The sequence below is a fragment of the Dermacentor silvarum genome, chromosome 1 (genome assembly GCF_013339745.2).
Source record: "Dermacentor silvarum isolate Dsil-2018 chromosome 1, BIME_Dsil_1.4, whole genome shotgun sequence".
Lineage (NCBI taxonomy): Eukaryota > Metazoa > Arthropoda > Arachnida > Ixodida > Ixodidae > Dermacentor > Dermacentor silvarum.
In genome coordinates, this window is record NC_051154.1 from 417986716 (window position 1) to 418008706 (window position 21991).

Consider the following 21991-nt stretch of genomic DNA (forward strand, 5'->3'; position numbering starts at 1 on the left):
ATACGTATGGCACGCACTCGCACCTGTTGACTGGTGATGAACCCCCTTCCTTTAGCAAATGTGGCGACACGCTAACTGTAATCCATGTCTTAATAGAGTGCAAGGAATTAGAGACTCAAAGAAAGAAATATTTCCCCTTAGCATACAAACAATACATACCTCTACACCCAGCAATGTTTCTGGGCACAGAACCGTTCTTTGACTACAGGTTAGTTTTAAAGTTCCTTGAAGATGCCGGTACATTGCGAGTCATCAGCCCCCTGCATTCGTAGCACATCCTCTCTTCAGAGGCTGCTGCTGCGACAGCAATATTATAGAGCACGTGCTTCTCAGGCCTTGCGTTCAAGGGTCCTGTTGAGGCACCAGTGCTACTTTCACGTACACGTTTTTACCTCAGAACAAACCATCCATGGTCATTTCCCAGATCTCTAGTCACTCTCATCATTTTAATAGTTAGATATTTTACGCAAGTTACAGCGACTGATTTTAGGCCTATTTACAGCCACTTAACGCACACCATTCACAGTACATTCCTCTATTTCATAAACAACTCATCGGAAACTCATTACCATTTGTATGGCGCTCTTTGGCCATGTCTGGCCCTTGCGCCATTAAACCCTACTAATCATCATCATCATTCCCCGATGGAAGGTTGACACAGCTAACTGGGAACGTTCCCGAGAACTAACGTATTTAAGCACGGGTGATATTGCCTCCTTTAATATAGAAGACGCTGTGGCGTTTATTACAGGCTTTATAATTGACGCTGCCACGAAATGCATCCGTCAAGCTAATGGATTGGCTAATAAACGTCGCATCCCGTGGTGGAACGAAGAATGCAAGGAAGCACGGAAAAATCAAAACAAAGCTTGGGGACGACTTCGCGACTCTCCAACCGCCGAAAACTTGATTAGTTTCAAACAAATAAAATCCCAAGCTAGAAGAACACGTCGACGTGCTAAAACGGAGAGTTGGGAAAACTACATCTCCAGTATAAATTCTTACACGGATGAGACGAAAGTGTGGAATCGAGTAAATAAATTAAAAGGCCGGGAGGTACACCCACTCCCCTTAGTAAGTACTCAAGGAGAGAGCCTGGAAGATCAGGCTGGTTGTCTGGGCGAACACTTTGAATATATCTCCAGTGCGTCCCACTACACACAAGCATTTCTGAGAGTCAAAGAACGCGAAGAGCGACAGCCCCTAAAACGTAAAGGTTCATCGAGTGAGGCCTACAACTATCCATTCCCCGCAGGGGCGTCTGCGCAAGCAGGCGCTTGGTGAGTTGCGCCACCACATACCTGAGCACACGGGGGTTGGACCCTCCCACGCGTAGCCGTGCGTGGCTTTGCCGTGTCTGGGGAAAGGGGGATCCTGGAGGTTGAGCTAATGCCGGGTGTTTGGACCTTTAATGCCCCCCGGCGGAGGCAACACACCTCTTTGGCCTCTGCTTCACATAGACGGCACCTCTAGACTGACCCACCTGGAGAAAATCGGCAGTACATTTTCCTGTCCTCATCTCCACGCTCTTTTTTCTTTGTACCTCCCTTTCATTACTGTCCTGTCTTCTCTTATCTTCTATTTACTTCCTATCTTCTCGGTGGCAAGGGTTAACCTTGTGTGGCTAACCTGTCTTGGTTATGTCGTATTTGGTTATAGCAGCGGTGTACAGCTGGCGTCGGCAGGACTCGCATTACAGGAGCTCCTGTTACGTCCCCTTGTTGGGCTCGGTGGTGGGCGGCTGGCATCGCGGCCGAAATTAAGTAAGGATTTATGGCATTAGCTGCATTCCCCAAACTACCTGATCGTCCTCTTTTTAAAAGAGGACGCACCGAGCAAACAATGAAATTTTTTGTCCAAAGTAAAGAAATCTTTCCCCGCTACCATGTAATACATAGCGAAAACCCCGAAAAGACGGTCCGAACCGTTTCCCCATTTGTCGTTGCTAAGTGTCTCACTGACTCACTGGGCCCCGGCTACAAAGTAACAAAAATGGCTAGCGGTGACCTCTTGCTTGAGGTTCGCGACAAGCTTCAGTACGGAAATACCTCAAAGCTCGTGACATTTGGTGACATCCCAGTCACAGTGACAGCACATCGATTAATGAATACGTCCAGAGGAGTCGTTTCAGACGAAGATCTCTTAAGCTTGAGTGAAGAAGAGCTTCTAGATGGCTGGAAGGACCAGAATGTTATCAAAGTGCAGGGAATAATCATCAAGCGTGAATACAAAGAAATCCCAACAAAGCACTTGATACTCACCTAGCACTTGATACTCAACGAGTGTACTGCCAGATTCTGTTGAAACCGGCTACACAAAGACACGAGTAAGGGCATACATACCCAACCCACGTAGATGCTTTAAGTGCCAACGATTCGGTCATGGCTCGCAAAACTGCCGAGGCCGACTGACCTGTGCGAAATGTGGACACAATGAACACAACTCTGACAACTGCACTGGTACACTCCACTGTCCTAACTGCGACGGTGAACATGCAGCATACTCACGAGCATGTCCCACGTGGAAAAAGGAAAAGGAAATTATAACTATGAAGATCAAAGAGAACATTTCTTTCCAGGAAGCACGGAAGCGTGTTTCATTCCTTCATACCTCAGGGTATGCTGATGCGGCGCGTAAGGGGGCAATGCCGCAGCAGACTTCGGCATTTGCCCGGCCCACAAAGAGTGTGGCCACGGTCGTGCCACCAGCCCCCTTGGTGACAGCAGCTAGCGCTGCTTCGCCTGCCCTGAAGCAGGGCCCATCGGCCTCTGGGTTGGCGGGCTCCAAGGCCCCATCTCATGAGGCGAGGCCTTCATGACGTGCACACCGCTCACAAGAGCGGACGTCCAGCGCCTCACAAGAGGCAATGGACGTTACCCCTAGCCAGCCGGAGCAGCCAGTGCCGAAGGACCGCCGCGAGTCCCAGGACCGCGGCAAGAAAGACAAACCCCGCATTACGGGGCCCGGAAACGGCCCTGTAAGCTAATCTACATTGTTATTCTTGTCTTCGCCACACAGCACATATTCGTTTTAACATGGATACTGCAATTATACACTGGAACGTCAGAGGTCTTTTCCGGAACCTTGATGACGTTAAAGAACTTTTACATAAGTTTAATCCAAAGGTGCTGTGTGTACAAGAGACACACCTTAAATCTACACACACAAACTTTCTCCGTCAATACGCCATTTTCCGGAGAGACCGAGATGACGCGGTGGCGTCGTCCGGTGGTGTAGCTATAATAGTCGACAGAGGAGTGGCCTGTCGTCAACTACTCCTCCGAACGCCCCTTGAGGCTGTTGCTATCCAAACAGTGCTGTTTGACAAAGTGGTGACCATTACCTCTGTATACATCCCCCCGAATTACCAGCTCTCTAGGGAAACATTTTAGAGATTTATAGATGAGCTTCCCCATCCTTATGTAGTCGTCGGAGACCTAAACGCGCATAGTACACTATGGGGCCACTCTCGTTGTGATGCGAGAGGACGGTTAATAGAAAACTTCCTATTCTCCTCAAGTGCCTGCTTGCTGAACAAGAAGGAACCAACATACTACAGCACTACACAAAAAACATTTTCCTCCATAGATCTTAGTATAGTGTCCGGCACACTTGTGCCGTATCTGGAGTGGGAAGTCATTAATAACCCGTATGGTAGTAACCACTTTCCTATCGCTTTAAATCTTACAAAGCAGGATGAATGCCGTACATACGTCCCTCGATGGAAAGTCGATTCAGCTGACTGGACGCAGTTTCGTCAAATAACACATTTGCCCTGGGGCAATATCCGTGCACTTACCATTGACGAGGCAGTAGCATACTTTACAGCGTTTGTAATTGATGCTGCATCAATATGCATTCCCCAAACAAACGGGACACCTTCGAAACGGCGTATACCATCGTGGAATGAGGAGTGTAAGGAAGCGCGGAAAAAGCAGAACAAGGCTTGGAATCTCCTACGTAACTCCCCCACCGCAGAAAACCTCATTAATTTCAAACGGACTAAGTCACAAGGAAGAAGAACACGCCGCCGTGCAAAACGGGAAAGTTGGCAAAAATACATCGGTAGCATCAGTTCTTATACAGACGACAGAAAAGCATGGAACAGAGTAAACAAATTAAAAGGCCGACAATCTCATCCTCTGCTGCTAGTAAATATCCAGGGAGGTACCCTGACAGATCAAGCTGATTATCTAGGTGCACACTTCGAACATGTTTCCAGTTCATCCCATTATTCCGACACATTCTTAAGATATCAACGACAAGCAGAGCGACTGCCCTTAGATCGAAAAGCCACACAAAAGGAACCTTACAATCGCCCATTTAGCATGGCTGAATTTCAGGCTGCACTGAAATGTTGCAACAAGTCTGCGCCGGGAGCCGATGGAATAGTATATGACATGATTAATCACTTAAACCATGAAACTCACAAAACACTCCTGTCGCTTTTTAATGCCATGTGGTCTACAGGTCACATCCCGTCCGCTTGGAAACAAGCCATCGTAATCCCAATTCTCAAAGAGAACAAGGACCCTTCTTTAGCTGTCAGCTACAGACCCATAGCGTTGACAAGCTGTTTGTGCAAACTCTTTGAAAAAATGGTAAACCGACGCTTGATTCATTATCTTGAAAATAACAAAACACTAGATCCTCTGCAATGTGGATTCAGGGAAGGTAGATCTACTATAGACCATCTTGTCCGTATGGAGGCGAACATCCGGGATGCCTTCATACACAAGCAATTTTTCCTATCAGTATTTCTTGACATGGAGAAGGCCTACGATACTACGTGGCGCTTTGAAATTCTCCGAGATTTGTCTGGAATGGGTATCCGCGGTAACTTGCTGAGCTTTATCGAAAATTATCTTTGCAATAGAACATTTCATGTGAGAGTTGGCAACGTCCTATCACGGTCATTCACTCAGGAGACAGGTGTACCTCAAGGTGGGGTACTCAGCTGTACTCTCTTCACCGTCAAAATGAATTCTTTGCACGCCGCTATACCGCGCACAATGTTTTATTCGGTATATGTGGACGATGTGCAGATTGTATTCAAATCATGTAATCTGGCAATCTGCGAGCGACAAGTACAGATTTGCCTAAACAAACTATGTAAGTGGGCGGATGAGAATGGGTTTAGTCTAAACCCACAGAAAAGTACCTGCATGATTTTCTCAAACAAGAGAGGAATATTACCGGATCCCGATATTTCTCTGAATGGAAAACGTCTATCTGTAAGTTCTGAGCATAAATTTTTAGGTATAATCTTACATTCTAAACTCACCTTTATCCCTCACCTGAAACATCTTAAAGAGAAATGTCTCAAAACAATGAATCTACTGAAGCTTCTGTCACGCACATCCTGGGGAAGTGACAGGCGATGCCTCTTGAACTTGTATAAGAGTCTGATACGATCGCGCCTTGACTACGGTGCAGTAGTTTATCACTCTGCTGCGCCTAGTGCTTTAAAGATTCTGGATCCTGTTCACCATCTGGGTATCCGCCTGGCTACAGGTGCCTTCAGGACTAGTCCTGCAAAAAGCCTGTTTGTTGAGTCCAATGAATGGTCCCTACATCTCCAAAGGACCTATTTAGCTTTCGCGTACTTCCTGAAGGTAGAATCAAATGTTGAACACCCATGTCACTCAATAACTTACGACGAATCCACTGCCAGGCTTTCTCGTAACCGCCCAACTTTGAGGACTCCTCTGTTCCTACGTTTGGAAGCAATGGCAGAGGAAACGGGTGTCCCACTTAGAGAAAGCTTACTAATGGCCCCCACTCGCTTTCCAGCACCCTGGGAATGGCAGACCATCCAGTGTGACATCTCTTTTCTACAAGTATCAAAACATGCACCTGAAGGGCATATACGTTCTCACTTCCTCGAACTTCAAGCGAAATACTGCTGCGAAGAATTTTACACAGATGCTTCAAAGTCTCCGTCTGGTGTGGCTTAAGCAGCTCTGGGAGCATCGTTTTTAAAATCGGGTGCAATAAATCCACACACCAGTATATTCACTGCAGAAGCATTCGCCATACTCACGGCCGTAAAAGATATAAAGGAGACACAGACCACTAAAGCTATTGTGTTCACGGATTCATTGAGCGTCATTAGAGGCTTAATGAGCTTACAGAAACATAAGAACCCTGTTTTTAATGAACTGTACTCATTGCTATGTACAGCGTACATGTGCAACCAAGTCATTGTTCTTTGCTAGGTACCGGGCCACAGAGGCAGAGTAGGCAATGTAGCTGCCGACGAAAATGCTACGTCAGTAGCCTATAGTGATGCTGATATAAATATGCGCATAGGAGTCACAGACCTCAAACCCTTCATACGACATCAGTTGAGGAAGTATTGGCAAAGCCAGTGGGATACCGAATTATTAAATAAGCTGCACATCATAAAACCAAAAGTAGGGAACTGGATATCTGAGAGAACAGCAAGACACAAAGAAGTGCTTCTTTGTAGATTAAGAATAGGGCATACTTACGGCACTCACTCTTTCCTACTGAATGGAAGCGATCCTCCGACATGTACAAAGTGTGGCGATAGTCTTACAGTCCTCCATGTTCTTCTCGAGTGCCCCGAGGTAGAAGCAGAGAGGAAAAAGTACTTCGGTGTCGCATATCGTCACCATTTACCTTTACATCCAGCATTTTTTCTAAGCAACGAACCGCTTTTTGATTTTAAAACACTGTTAAAATTTATAGCCGAAACCAACATCTTAAAGGTCATTTGGCCCGGATACTTGTAGCACGACCGCCTCTTGGAGGTTGCAGCTGCAATACAGGCGTATTTGTAAGCACGTGCCTACCAGCCCTTGCCCCTAAGGGCTCTGTGAGGTACTAGTGCTGCTGCAACATCCACGACATGCAAAGATTCTTTCTCGTACATATTTTATTATCATACCGCACGTCACAAATCATTGCGATCATTTTAGTATATTTATATCCTCAGTATTTTACAGCGATTCATTTTAGGCCACTTTACAGCCACATTTATCCACCATTCTTAACTGATTTCATCATTTATTAACAGACCACTCATTACTTATCACTACGTGCATGGCGCTCTTTGGCCATATCTGGCCCTTGCGCCATTAAAAAAAACTACACACACACATACAACTATCCATTTACTTTAACTGAACTGAAAGCATCCCTCGCTTGCTCCCCGCAGGGGCGTCTGCGCAAGCAGGCGTTTGGTGAGTTGCGTCACCACGTACCCGAGCACACGAGGGTTGGACCTTCCCACGCTTAACCGTGCGTGGCTTAGCCGTGTCCGGGGAAAAGGGGATCCTGGGGGTTGAGCCAATGCTGAGTGCTTGGACCTTTATGGCACCTCGGCGGAGGCAACACACCCCTTTGGCCTCGGCTTCACGTAGACGGCACCCCCGGGCTGACCCACCCGGGGGAAATCGGTAGTTGCCTCTTCCTGTCCCCCTCTCCAATCTGCGTCTTTCCCTCTTTCTTTCAATCTTTCCTGTCTCCTCCTCTCTTCTATTTACTTCCGACTTTCCAGGCAGCGAGGGTTAACCTTGTGTGGTAGAACCAACCTTGGCTGTACATATTTGGTTATAGCGGAAACGTACATTTGGCGTCTGCATGACTTGCTTCCTATATGTCCTGCGGCGTCCCCTTGTTGGGCTCCATGGTGGGCGGCTGGCGTTTCTGCCGAAATTTAGATATACCTATGGCTCGTGCTTTCCCCAAACTCCCTGATCGCCCCCAGAAACGGGGGCGCACCGAAGATGTCTTCAAGTTTTTTGGCCACCAAATAGAGAATTTCCCGCGCTACCATGTAGTACACAGTGAAAGACCAGAGAAGACTGTGAGGATTATCTCACCGTTCCTCGTTTCCAAATGTATGACAGAAGCTATAGGGCCAGGCTACAAAGCAACTAAGTTGGCCAGCGGTGACCTCCTCTTGGAGCTCCGCGACAAAAAACAGTATGAAAAGCTGCCTAAACTAGTCTCTTTCGGACAAATCCCAGTTACGGTCACCCCTCACCGTACCATGAACACCATCCGTGGTGTAATCTCAGACGATGACATGATGGAGCTCACTGAGGAAGAACTTTTGGAAGGACTCAAAGAACAGAACGTGGTTAACGTAAAGCGAATTAAGATGAGGCGCGATGGAAAGGAAATTCAAACAAAACATGTTATTCTTACCTTTGGTTCTAGTGTGCTACCCGAGACCATTGAGGCCGGGTATGTCAAGATCCGTGTCAGGCCATACGTGCCTAACCCGCTCCAATGTTTTAAGTGCCAGCGATTCGGGCACAGTTCACAGAACTGCCGAGGCCGTCAGACTTGTGCAAAATGCAGTGCCAATGAACACCTTTCTGAAGCATGTCAAAACACTCTCCACTGCGTGAACTGTGGTGGGGAGCACGCCGCATATTCACGGTCCTGCCCATCCTGGAAGAAGGAAAAGGAAATCGTCACAATCAAAGTCAAAGAAAATATTTCGTTCAAAGAGGCACGCAGGCGGGTATCATACCTGCCAAAGAACACCTTTGCCGAAGTGGCGCGTCAGGGGGCAGCGTCACAACGGCTTCCGGCGGCTGTCCGGCCCACACACAGTGAGCCGGCAGTGACGCCATCCGCCCCCTCGGCGGCTGCAGCTAGCGCTGCTCCGCCAACTCACAAGAAGGGGCCATCGACCTCCGGGCTGGTGGCCTCCAGGGCCTCGTCCCTCGAGGCGAGGCCTTCTCGTCAAACCAACCGCTTGCAAGAGCGCGTGTCCAGCGCCTCACAAGAGGCGATGGACACAACAACCGGCCAGACGGCGCCACCAGCGCCTCAGCAGCGGCGAGAATCTCGCGATCGCTCCAAAAAAGAAAAAAGCCCGCATCACAGGGCCCGACAAGGGCTCTGTAGCTTAAGTTAGTCTCCTATACACACAGCACAAAAAACACTTTCAACATGAATACACAAATAATACAGTGGAACGTCAGAGGACTCCTGCACAACCTCGATGACGTCAAAGAAATCCTCATCATCATCATCATCAGCCTATATTTATGTCCACTGCAGGACGAAGGCCTCTCCCTGCGATCTCCAATTACCCCTGTCTTGCGCTAGCGTATTCCAACTTGCGCCTGCGAATTTCCTAACCTCATCATCCCACCTGACTTTCTGCCGTCCTCGACTGCGCTTCCCTTCTCTTGGTATCCATTCTGTAACCCTAATGGTCCACCGGTTATCCATCCTACGTATTACATGGCCTGCCCAGCTCCATTTCTTCCGCTTAATGTCAACTAGAATATCGTCTACCCCCGTTTGTTCTCTGATCCACACCGCTCTCTTCCTGTCTCTTAACGTTACTCCTAAGATTTTTCGTTCCATTGCTCTTTGTGCGGTCCTTAACTTGTTCTCGAGCTTCTTTGTTAACCTCCAAGTTTCTGCCCCGTATGTTAGCACCGGTAGAATGCAATGATTGTACACTTTTCTTTTCAACGATAGTGGTAAGCTCCCAGTCAGGATTTGGCAATGCCTGCCGTATGCACTCCAACCCAATTTTATTCTTCTGTAAATTTCTTTCTCATGATCAGGGTCCCCTGTGAGTAATTGACCTAGATAAACATATTCCTTTACAGATTCTAGAGGCTGACGGGCGATCCTGAATTCGTGTTCCCTTGCCAGGCTATTGAACATTATCTTTGTCTTCTGCATATTCATCTTCAACCCAATTCTTGCACTTTCTCGATGAAGGTCCTCAATCATTTGTTGTAATTCCTCTCCATTGTTGCTCAATAGGACAATGTCATCTGCAAACCGAAGGTTGCTGAGATATTCGCCATCGATCCTCACTCCTAATCCTTCCCAGTCTAAGAGCTTGAATACTTCTTCTAAGCATGCAGTGAATAGCATTGGAGAGATTGTGTCTCCTTGCCTGACCCCTTTCTTGATAGGTATCTTTCTACTTTTCTTGTGGAGAACCAAGGTAGCTGTGGAATCCTTGTAGATATTTGCCAAGATATTCACGTATGCCTCCTCCACTCCTTGATTACGCAATGCCTCTATGACTGCTGATATCTCTACTGAATCGAATGCCTTTTCATAATCTATGAAAGCCATATAGAGAGGTTGATTGTACTCCGCAGATTTCTCGATTACCTGATTGATGGCATGGATATGGTCCATCGTAGAATACCCCTTCCTGAAGCCAGCCTGTTCTCTTGGTTGACTGAAGTCAAGTGTTGTCCTGATTCTATTGGAAATTATCTTGGTGAATATTTTATACAATACCGAAAGCAAGCTAATGGGTCTGTAATTCTTCAATTCTTTAACGTCTCCTACACATCCTACACAAGTTTAATCCGAAGGTGCTGTGTGTTCAGGAGACACACCTTAAATCTACACAGTGCAACTTTCTCCGGCAATACGCCATCTTTCGCAAAGACCGCGATGACACCTTCGTGTCATCCGGCGGTGTTGCTATCGTAGTTGACAGAGGTGTTGCCTGTCGAGAACTGAAACTTCGTACGCCCCTAGAGGCAGTTGCTGTCCGAGGGGTATTGTTTGACAGGCTAGTCACTGTTAGCTCTATATACATCCCTCCTAATTATCATCTTAATAAAACTGAATTTCAGAACTACATAGATCAACTTCCGGCACCATACATAGTTGTCGGAGATTTAAATGCACATAACACATTGTGGGGAGATTCTCGTTGCGATGCGAGAGGGCGCCTGATTGAAAACTTTCTCTTTTCTTCAGGAGCATGTTTACTTAATAAGACAGAGCCAACTTACTACAGCATGGCGCACAACACATACTCCTCCATAGATTTAAGTATTGTGTCGAGTACACTGATTCCGTACCTAGAGTGGTCAGTTGTGAAGAACCCTTTTGGGAGCGACCACTTCCCAATCATGTTAAAACTGACAAAACAAGATCTATGTTCCCCACACATTCCCCGATGGAAGGTTGACTCGGCTAACTGGGAACGTTTCCAAGAACAAACATATTTAAGCAGGGGTGATATTGCCTCTTTAAATATAGACGATGCTGTAGCATATATAACGGGCTTTATAATTGAGACTGCCACAACATGCATCCGTCAAACTAACGGACTGGCTAATAAACGTCGTATCCCGTGGTGGAACGAAGAATGCAAGGAAGCACGGAAAAATCAAAACAAAGCTTGGGGACGACTTCGCAACTCTCCAACCGCCGAAAACTTGATTAGTTTCAAACAAATAAAGTCCCAGGCTAGAAGAACACGTCGACGTGCTAAAAGGGAGAGTTGGGAGAAATACATCTCCAGTATAAATTCTTACACGGATGAGACGAAAGTGTGGAATCGAGTAAATAAATTAAAAGGCCGGGAGGTACACCCACTCCCCTTAGTAAGTACTCAAGGAGAGAGCCTTGAAGATCAGGCTGGTTGTCTAGGCGAACACTTTCAATATATCTCCAGTGTGTCCCACTACACACAAGCATTTCTGAGAGTTAAAGAACGCGAAGAGCGACAGGCCCTAAAACGTAAAGGTTCATCGAGTGAGGCCTACAACTATCCATTTACTTTAACTGAACTCAAAGCATCCCTCGCTTGCTGCAATAACTCGGCGCCAGGCGGGGATCGTGTCATGTATGAAATGATTAAGTACCTGAATCCTGAAGCGCTGAAAACACTCCTGTATCTTTTCAACGTCATGTGGGCGCATGGATATATCCCGTCCTCGTGGAAGGAAGCTTAAACTAGCATTCCCGTGCTTAAACAAGGCAAAGACCCGTCCCTAGCCAGCAGCTACAGGCCAATAGCGCTAACAAGCTGTCTGTGCAAACTATTTGAAAAAATGATCAACAGGCGCTTAATCTGTTTCCTTGAAAATAACAAATTACTAGACCCCTTCCAATGTGGTTTCAGGGAAGGTATGTCCACAACAGACCACCTTGTTCGCATTGAGTCTTATATAAGAGACGCTTTTATACATAAGCAGTTCTGTCTTTCAGTGTTCCTCGACCTAGAAAAAGCTTACGACACGACATGGCGCTACGGCATTCTCCGAGATCTCTCTGCGATGGGTGTCCGTGGCAACATGTTAAACACAATTGAAAGTTACCTATCGAATCGCACATTCCGCGTAAGAGTGGGTAACGCTCTTTCTAAGTCATTCACCCAAGAGACCGGTGTGCCACAAGGGGGCGTGCTTAGTTGCACACTATTTATTGTAAAAATGAGTTCCCTGCACCCAGTCATCCCGCGCACTATGTTTTATTCTGTTTATGTCGATGATGTGCAGATAGCCTTCAAGTCATGCAATATTGCCATCTGCGAACGACAAGTGCAGCTGGGAATAAACAGACTGTCCCAATGGGCAGATGAGAACGGTTTTAAAGTAAACGCCCAGAAGAGCACTTGCGTACTCTTTACAAACAAGAGAGGCATAACGCCTGTCCACAGTATAGAAATCAAAGGAGATGCGCTCTCTGTGAGCAGCGAGCATAAGTTTCTAGGCATTATTTTAGATTCGAAGCTTACATTTATTCCTCATATTAAGTATCTGAGGGCAAAATGCCTGAAGACAATAAACCTTTTAAAGCTTCTGTCGCGTACGACTTGGGGTAGTGATCGAAAGTGTCTGCTGAACCTCTATAAAAGTCTAGTCCGCTCACGCCTCGATTACGGAGCTATAGTGTATATTTCCGCAACGCCAAGTGCATTAAAAATACTAGACCCCGTTCACCATCTGGGTATCCGCCTTGCGACCGGTGCTTTCAGGACAAGTTCAATCCAGAGCCTCTACGTAGAGTCAAATCAGTGGTCACTTCATTTGCAGCGGTCATACAGCAGTCTTACATATTTTCTGAAAGTACAAGCAAACATTGAACATCCCTCTTATTCAACTATAAATGACGTGACCGCTGCCACACTCTTCCAAAATCGACCGGCATCGAGAAAGCCGTTCTCTTTGCGTGTGAGGAATCTTAGTCAGGAAATGGGTGTTCCGCTGCTTGAACAATGTCCTATGGCTCCAGCGAAACTGTTGCCGCCGTGGCACTGGCAACTCATACAGTGTGACACATCATTCGTAGAGGTCACTAAACACGCGCCAGAGGCACACAATAAAATGCATTTCTTAGAACTCCAGTCTAAATACTCGTGTACACAGTTTTACACAGATGCTTCCAAGTCACATGCCGGCGTATCTTATGCAGCCGTCGGCCCATCCTTTTCGGAATCCCGTGTACTCCACCCGGAAACGAGTATCTTTACGGTTGAGGCCTATGCACTATTGTCGGCTGTGAATCATATAAGGGCATCAAAACTTCAAAAAGCAATTATATTTACAGACTCCCTAAGCGTGGTGAAAGCTCTGATGTCACTCTACAAAAACAAAAATCCTGTACTCACTGAGCTCTATTCAAGTTTATGCAGAGCGCATATATCTAACCAGCATGTTACTATATGCTGGGTACCTGGCCACAGAGGCATTGAGGGTAATGTGCTTGCAGACCAGTTGGCCATATCAACTACATCGCAAGCTATTAATCCTGCGGCTACTATTCCTCCCGCAGATCTGAAGCCTTTTCTGCGAAGAAAACTGCGAGACCACTGGCAGTGCTTGTGGGCCGCTGAAACAAATAATAAGCTTCACTTAATTAAGCCACAGTTAGGTTTCTGGTCACCCGAAACGAAAACACGGCGAACTGATGTCCTGTTCTGTCGTCTAAGAATAGGACACACTATGGTACTCACAATTTTCTGTTGAATGGAAATGACCCTACAACCTGTGGTAGATGTAGTCAGAGGCTGACCGTCCTCCATGTCCTCGTGGAGTGCCGGGAAGCCGAAACAGAAAGAAAGAAATATTTTCCACAAGCGTACCGATATCATGTCCCGCTTCACCCCATTATGTTTCTTGGCGAAGAACCGATTTTTAATACCAAAGCAGTCATCGATTTTTTGAACGATGTGGTCCTGCATGTTATTAGCCAAACTAGTACGTAGTGCATCCTCTCTCCAGAGGATGCCGCTGTGAGCAATAGTCTTTTTTCTTTTTAATCTCGTACTGGTGCATCAATGTGGTAGTATGAAAGATTTCAGTGCCCCGCAGGGGCGTCTGCGTAAGCAGGCGTTTGGTGTGTTGCGACACCACAGACCCGAGCACATGAGGGTTGGACCCTCCCGCATGTAGCCGTGCGCGGCTTAGCCGTGTCTGGGGAAAGGGGGATTCTGGGGGCTGAGCCGATGCTGGGTGTTCGGACCTTTATGCCCCCGGCGGAGGCAACACACCTCTTCGGCCTCTGCTTCACATAGACGGCACCCCCGGACTGACCCACCCCGGGGAAATCGGCTGTCGCCTTTTCCTGTCTTCCTCTCCAATCTTCGTCTTTTTCTCCCGCTTTTCATCTTTCCTGTCCTCTCATCTTTTCTATTCACTTCCACTTTTCCTGGCGGCAAGGGTTAACCTGGTGTGGCTGTCCTACCTTGGGTATACAATATTGGGTTATAGTAACGGCATTCTGCTGGCGCTGTGCAGACTTGTTTATATGTTCTGCCACGTCCCCTTGTTGGGCTCCGTGGTGGGTGGCAGACGCGGTTGCCGAATAAATCACTTATTTCCATAGGATTCTCAAACCCCTTTTCTACCGATCGTGCCTCGAAAAGGGTACGCACCGACGCAACCTCGCTATTCTGGCCCAAAAACAAAGAAACTTTCCCCAAATTCCACGTCCTTCACTGTGAGCAGTCATCTACGAAAGCTAGAGCAATTTCCCCATTTCTTGTGGCCAAGTGCCTAAAAGAGACCATTGGAGCTGGTTATAAGGTAACAAAGATGTCAAGTGGAGATTTTCTCCTCGAACTAAAAGACAAGGAACAACACAACAAACTCGCACACCTCGTAGCTTTTGGTAACATACCTGTTTCTGTGAGCACACATCGAACTATGAACACAGTGAAAGGCGTGGTATCAGATGAAGACTTAATGACATTGACTGAAGAAGAACTCCTGGATGGATGGAAGGACCAAGGCGTAATCCATGTGCAGCGCATCAAAATCAGGTGGAATGACATCGAAATCCCAACAAAGCACTTAATACTCACTTTCAACTCAACTACTTTACCTGAGACTCTCGAAACCGGCTATGTAAAACTTCATGTTCGAGCTTATATTCCAAACCCGCGACGTTGCTTCAAATGTAAGAGATTTGGTCACGCATTCCAGAGCTGCAGAGGGCTGCTTATTTGCGCAAAGTGCGGCACAACCGCTCACTCTGCTGACGACTGCAATAATGATGAGCTACATTGTGCGAACTGCGACGGCAGTCACCCTGCATACTCCAGAGCTTGTCCAGCCTGGAAGAAAGAAAAGGAAATAATTACAGTAAAAGTTAAGGAGAATATAACATTCCGTGAAGCTCGACAACGGATCTCATCATTATTCTCACTGAAAACATCTTTCGCCGAAGTGGTGCAACGGGGGGCGGCACCACAACGGCTTCTGGCGGCAGCCCGGACCACGCCTAGCGTGCCGAGGTCAACGCCATCCGCCCCTACGGTAGGAGCAGCCAACGCTGCCCTGCCATCTCTCAAAGTCTCCACACCAGTGGCATCTACAAGCTCCGGCAGCAGCCAGGGCAACGCAGAAGCCACAGGGGTCCTTTCGACCTCCGCCCCGGTGGGGACAAAGACTTCGTCGCTCGAGATGAAGTCTCCGCGACGCACACATCGCTCTCTGGAGCGGGTGTCCAGTGCCTCGCAAGAGGCTATGGACACCAGTACAATCCAAACGGCGCAGGTAGCGTCGAAGGAGCGGCGAGGTTCTCTCGACCGCTCCAAAAAAGACAAAACACCAATTACAGGGCCTAACAAAGGCCCTGTAAAGTAAAGTCACTCTCCTCTCTTTTGAGACGCACAGCACCTTTTAATTTTCTCCAACATGAACACAATAATGCAGTGGAATGTGAGGGGACTAATCCACAACCTAGACTACATCCAAGAACTTATCAATAAATTTAATCCAAAGGTGCTGTGTGTTCAAGAAACGCACCTAAACTTGAGAAACACCAACTTCCTACGTCAGAATATTGTTTTCCGAAGAGATCGCGAGGATTCTGCCGCATCATCTGGTGGTGTGGCCATCATACTCGACAGAAGTGTAGCCTGTCAGCCACTTCCACTCAAAACGGCACTTGAGGCGGTAGCCGTTCGTGCTGTACTTCTGGGTAAGCTCATAACCATTTGCTCACTCTACATACCCCCACACCATTCTTTACACAAGCATGAATTTCAGTCATTTATAGATGAATTACAAGAACCCTACCTCGTTCTTGGCGATTTCAATACACACAGCAGCTAGTGGGGCGACACACGTATCGATGCGCGAGGACGCCTAATTGAACAATTTCTTTTCTCCTCTGGTGCGTGTCTCCTGAATAAGGGAACCCACCTACTACAATCTCGCAAACAAAACTTTTACTTCTATTGATCTCAGTGTAGCTTCCCCGTCTATATTTGCTGAATGCCCGCAGGGGCGTCTGCGTCAGCAGGCGTTTGGTGTGTTGCGACACCACGGACCCGAGCACACGAGGGTTAGACCCTCGCGCGTGTAGCCGTGCGCGGCCTAGTCGTGTCCGGGGAAAGGGGATCCTGGGGGTTGAGCCGACGCCGGGTGTTTGGACCTTTATGGCCCCCTGGCGGAGGCAACACACCTCTTTGGCCTCGGCTTCACGTAGACGGCACCCCCGGACTGACCCACCCGGGGGAAATCGGTAGTTGCCTTTTCCTGTCTCTCTCTCCCTCCAACCTTCGTCTTTCTCTCTCACTTTCCATCTCTCCTGTCTTCTCGCCCCTTCGTGTTACTTCCAATCTTCAAGGCAGCAAGGGTTAACCTGGTGTAGTTTATCCATCCTTGGATCTATTATATTAGGTTATAGTGGCTATGTACAGCTGGCGTCTGCATCTCCTTCGGGTCTTGTAGCGTCCCCTTGTTGGGCTCGGTGGTGGGCGGCTGGCATAGTTACCGAAATCATTATTACCTTATGGCTTTATCGTCATTCCCCCGACTCCCTGATCGCTCTCACAAACGAGGGTGCACCGAAGACATTTTTCAATTTTATGGCAACCGAACAAAGAACTTTCCACGCTTTCACGTCATCCACTCTAATAAACTTGAAAAGACGGTGAGAATGATCTCACCCTTCGTCGTCTCGAAATCTCTAACCGAAGTTTTCGGTCCGGGTTACAAAGCATCGAAAATGGCCAGTGGTGATCTGCTACTCGAGCTCCGTGATCAGAAACAATATGAAAAACTGCCAAATCTAGCGTCCTTTGGGGATGTTCCAGTAACAGCAACCCCACACCGTACCATGAATACCACCCGCGGCGTCGTATCCGATGGTTATTTGTTGGAGCTATCTGAGGCTGAACTCCTGGAGGGCTGGAGTGATCAGAACGTCATCAGTGTCCCTAATACTTACTTTCGACTCAAGTGTGTTGCGCGAGTCCATCGAGACCGGGTACCTCAAGATTCGAGTTAGACCATATGTGCAAAATCCTCTCAGATGCTTCAAGTGCCAAAGGTTCGGTCACAGTTCGCAGAACTGTCGAGGCCGGCCGACTTGTGCCAAGTGTAGTGACAATGAACATTCCTCTGAAACATGCCAGAACACTCCACACTGTGTCAACTGTGATGGCGAGCATGCCGCATACTCGCGGTCGTGCCCGTCTTGGAAAAAAGAAAAAGAAATTGTGACAATCAAAGTAAAAGAAAATATCTCATTCAAGGAGGCACGCAGGCGGGTGTCATACCTACCGAAGAGCAGCATTGCCGAAGTGGCGCGTCAGGGGGCAGCGTCGCAACGGCTTCCGGCGGCTGTCCGACCCACACACAGTGAGCTGGCCGTGACGCCATCCGCCCCCTCGGCGGCTGCAGCTAGCGCTGCTCCGCCAATTCAGAAGGGGCCATCGACCTCCGGGCTGGTGGCCTCCAGGGCCTCGTCCCTCGAAGCGAGGCCTTCGAGCCAAACCAACCGCTCGCAAGAGCGCGTGTCCAGCGCCTCGCAAGAGGCTATGGACACAACAACCAGCCAGACGGCGCCACTTGCGCCTAAGGAGCCGCGAGAGTCTCGCGATCGCTCCAAACAAGAAAAACAGCGCATCACGGCGCCCAGAAAGGCCTCTGTGAGCTAATCTTTTCTTTCCAGAACACACAGTACACAACTCTATCAAAATGGATACACAAATTATACGGTGGAATGTGAGAGGTTTTCTCCACAATCTTGATGACATAACAGAACTCTTACGCAAACTTAACCCAAAGGTACTGTGTGCGCAGGAAACACATTTAAAAGCTACACAGACAAATTTTCTCAGGTCATATGCTATTTTTCGCAAAGACCGTGACGAGGCTAACACCTCATCCGGTGGTGTAGCTATAGTTGTCGACAAGACTGTTGCTTGCCAACACTTGCCCCTTCAGACTTGCCTCGAGGCAGTTGCAGTGCGAGCAATTCTTTTTAACAAATTGGTTGCCGTCTGTTCCATCTACATACCTCCGAATTATCACCTGAGCAAAACAGAATTCTATGGCCTTATTAAACAACTTCTTGAACCCTTTCTTATCGTCGGTGACTTTAATGCTCATAACACTCTCTGGGGAGACTCCCGGACTGATTTGAGGGGTCAAATTATCGAAAGCTTTCTTGTGACTTCTGGTGTATGCCTATTTAATAAGAAGGCACCTACTTACTACAATATTGTGCATAATTCATATTCATCGATAGATTTAGCACTTGGATCTTCTACACTTCTTCCTTACTTAGAATGGCATGTAATACAAAATCTGTTTGGGAGTGACCACTTCCCGGTCACTCTTAACCTACTAACACAACACGACATTCCACCACATGTCCCCCGTTGGAAACTTAACTCGGCTGATTGGAAGCATTTTAAAGAATCTACTTACTTATCACAAGATTTTATACGCGATTTTAGCATAGATGATGCCGTAGCATATTTTACTGCTTTTATTACTGGTGCAGCTGAAAAGTTCATTCCACAAACAAACGGCCAATCATGTAAGAGACGTGTTCCTTGGTGGAATGAAGACTGTAGAGATGCACGAAAGAGGCAAAATAAGGCATGGGGTAGACTGCGCCGATATCCAACGGCGGAAAATCTCATCGCATTTAAACATATAAAGTCACAAGGAAGGCGCACGAGACGGCAGGCTAGGAGAGCAAGCTGGGAGAGGTTTCTCTCAGGCATCAATTCCTAGACCCAGGAGGCTAAAGTATGGAATGGGCTGAGAAGGCTAAAAGGGCAGCAGACCTACCAAATACCTTTGGTCGATGACCAAGGGCATACCTTGGAAGACCAGGCCAATGCCCTTGGCTTACACTTCGAGCGTGTATCAAGCTCTCTAAACTACTCAGAATCATTCCTTCCCGCAGGGGCGTCTGCGCAAGCAGGCGTTTGGTGTGTTGCGACACCACGGACCCGAGCACAGGGGGGTTGGAACCTCCCGCGTCTAACCGTGCGCGGCTTAGCCGTGTCCGGGGAAAAGGGGATCCTGGAGGTTGAGCCGAAGCCGGGTGTTTGGACCATTATGGCCCCCCGGCGGAGGCAACACACCTCTTTGGCCTCGGCTTCACGTAGACGGCACCCCCGGACTGAACCACCCGGGGGAAATCGGTAGTTGCCTTTTCCTGTCTCTCTCTCCCTCCAACCTTCGTCTTTCTTACTTTCACTCTTGCCTGTCCTCTCTTTATTTTCCTTTCACTTCCGACTTCGCGGGCAGCAAGGGTTAACCTAGTGCATTATATCCTGCCTTGGGTATATGTATTTCGTTATAGTGGTGGCGTACAGTTGGCGTTTGCAGGACCTGTCCCTTACAGACTCTGCAGCGTCCCCTTGTTGGGCTCCATGGTGGGTGGCTGGCGCCACCGCCGAAACTCATGCCACATATATGGATAGCTCCTTTCCTGCGCTTGCTGATCGCCGCCCGAAACGGGGGCGCACCGAAGAAATATTCCAATTTTTTGGCCGACAAATTGAGAACTTTCCACGATACCACGTGGTACATAGTGATAAAACTGACAAGTCCGTGAGAGTGATCTCACCCTTTATTGTTGCAAAGACTCTGACAGAGACCATAGGACCAGGTTACAAGGCGACGAAGTTGGCCAGCGGTGATCTCCTACTGGAACTCCGCGATAAGAAACAACATGATAAACTACAGAATCTAGTGTCGTTTGGAAATTTTCCTGTGACTGTGACCCCGCACCACACCATGAACACCTCCCGCGGTGTTATTTCTGATGACGACATGTTGGAGCTCACTGAAGATGAACGTCTGGAAGGATTTAAGGAACAAAATATTTTGGCTGTAAAACGAATCAAGATGAGGCGCGATGGTAAGGAGATTCAGACAAAACACATAATTCTTACTTTTGGTTCAAGTGTTCTACCCGAGACCATTGAGGCCGGATACGTCAAACTACGTGTCAGGCCATACGTCCCAAACCCGCTCCGATGCTTCAAGTGCCAAAGATTCGGCCACAGCTCGCAGAACTGCCGAGGCCGACTGACATGTGCTAAATGTAGTGCCTTGGAACACACATCTGAATCGTGTGAAAACTCTGTCCGCTGTGTGAACTGTGATGGGGAGCACGCCGCATACTCGCGGTCCTGCCCGTCCTGGAGGAAAGAAAAGGAAATTGTAACTATAAAAGTGAAAGAGAATATTTCATTTAAAGAGGCACGAAGGCGGGTGACCTACCTGTCTAAAACCAGCTTTGCCGATGTGGCGCGTCAGGGGGCAGCGTCACAACGGTCTCCGGCTACTGTCCGGCTCACACGTAGTGAGCCGGCGGTGACGCCATCCGCCCCCTCGGCGGCTGCGGCTACCACTGCTCCGCCATCTCACAAGAAGGGGCCATCGACCTCCGGGCTCGTGGCCTCAAAGGTCTCGTCCATCGAGACGAGGCCCTCACGTCAAACACTTCGCTCGCAAGAGCGCGTGTCCAGCGCCTCGCAAGAGCCGATGGACACAACAACCGGTCAGACGGCGCCGCCAGCGCCTAAGGAGCTCCGCAAATCTCGCGATCGCTCCAAAAAAGAAAAACCGCGCATCACAGGGCCCGACAAGGGCTCTGTAAGCTAATTTAGAGTCGCTTCACACACAGCGCAAACCTCTTTCTCAATATGGACACGCAAATATTGCAATGGAACGTTAGGTGACTTCTCCATAACCTCGATGACGTTAAAGAGCTCCTTCATAAATATAGTCCGAGGGTGCTGTGTGTCCAGGAGACGCATCTGAAATCAGGAAACACAAACTTTTTAAGGCAATACGCCGTTTTTCGCAAAGACCGTGACGACGCTACCGCCTCGCCGGGCGGTGTCGCTATAATTGTCGATAAAGGTGTTGCCTGTCAACAATTAAACCTCCGAACTTCCCTTGAAGCAGTTGCTGCCTGAGCAGTACTGTTTGGTAAACTAGTCACGGTTAGTTCGATTTACATCCCCCCTTGCTATCAACTTTCCAAGACACAGTTTCAAAATTACATAGATGAACTTCCGCCGCCATATATAGTTGTCGGAGATTTAAATGCACATAACACTTTGTGGGGAGACTCTCGTTGCGATGCGAGAGGGCGCCTAATTGAAAACTTTCTGTTTTCTTCAGGTGCATCTATACTTAACCAGAAAGAGCCAACGTATTTCAGCGCTACACATAACACATACTCATCCATTGACTTAAGTATAGTATCGAGTACACTAATACCGTACCTGGGGTGGTCTGTTCTCAAGAACCCCTTAGGGAGCGACCACTTCCCTATTATGTTAAACTCAACAAAACAAGATGGATGCTTGCCAAGTTTTCCTCGATGGAACGTGGACTCGGCCAACTGGCAACTGTTCCGAGAGCTTACATGTTTATGTGGCGATGACATTGCTGATTTTAATGTAGACGATGCTGTGGCTTATCTAACATGTTTTATTATTGACGCTGCTACGAGATCT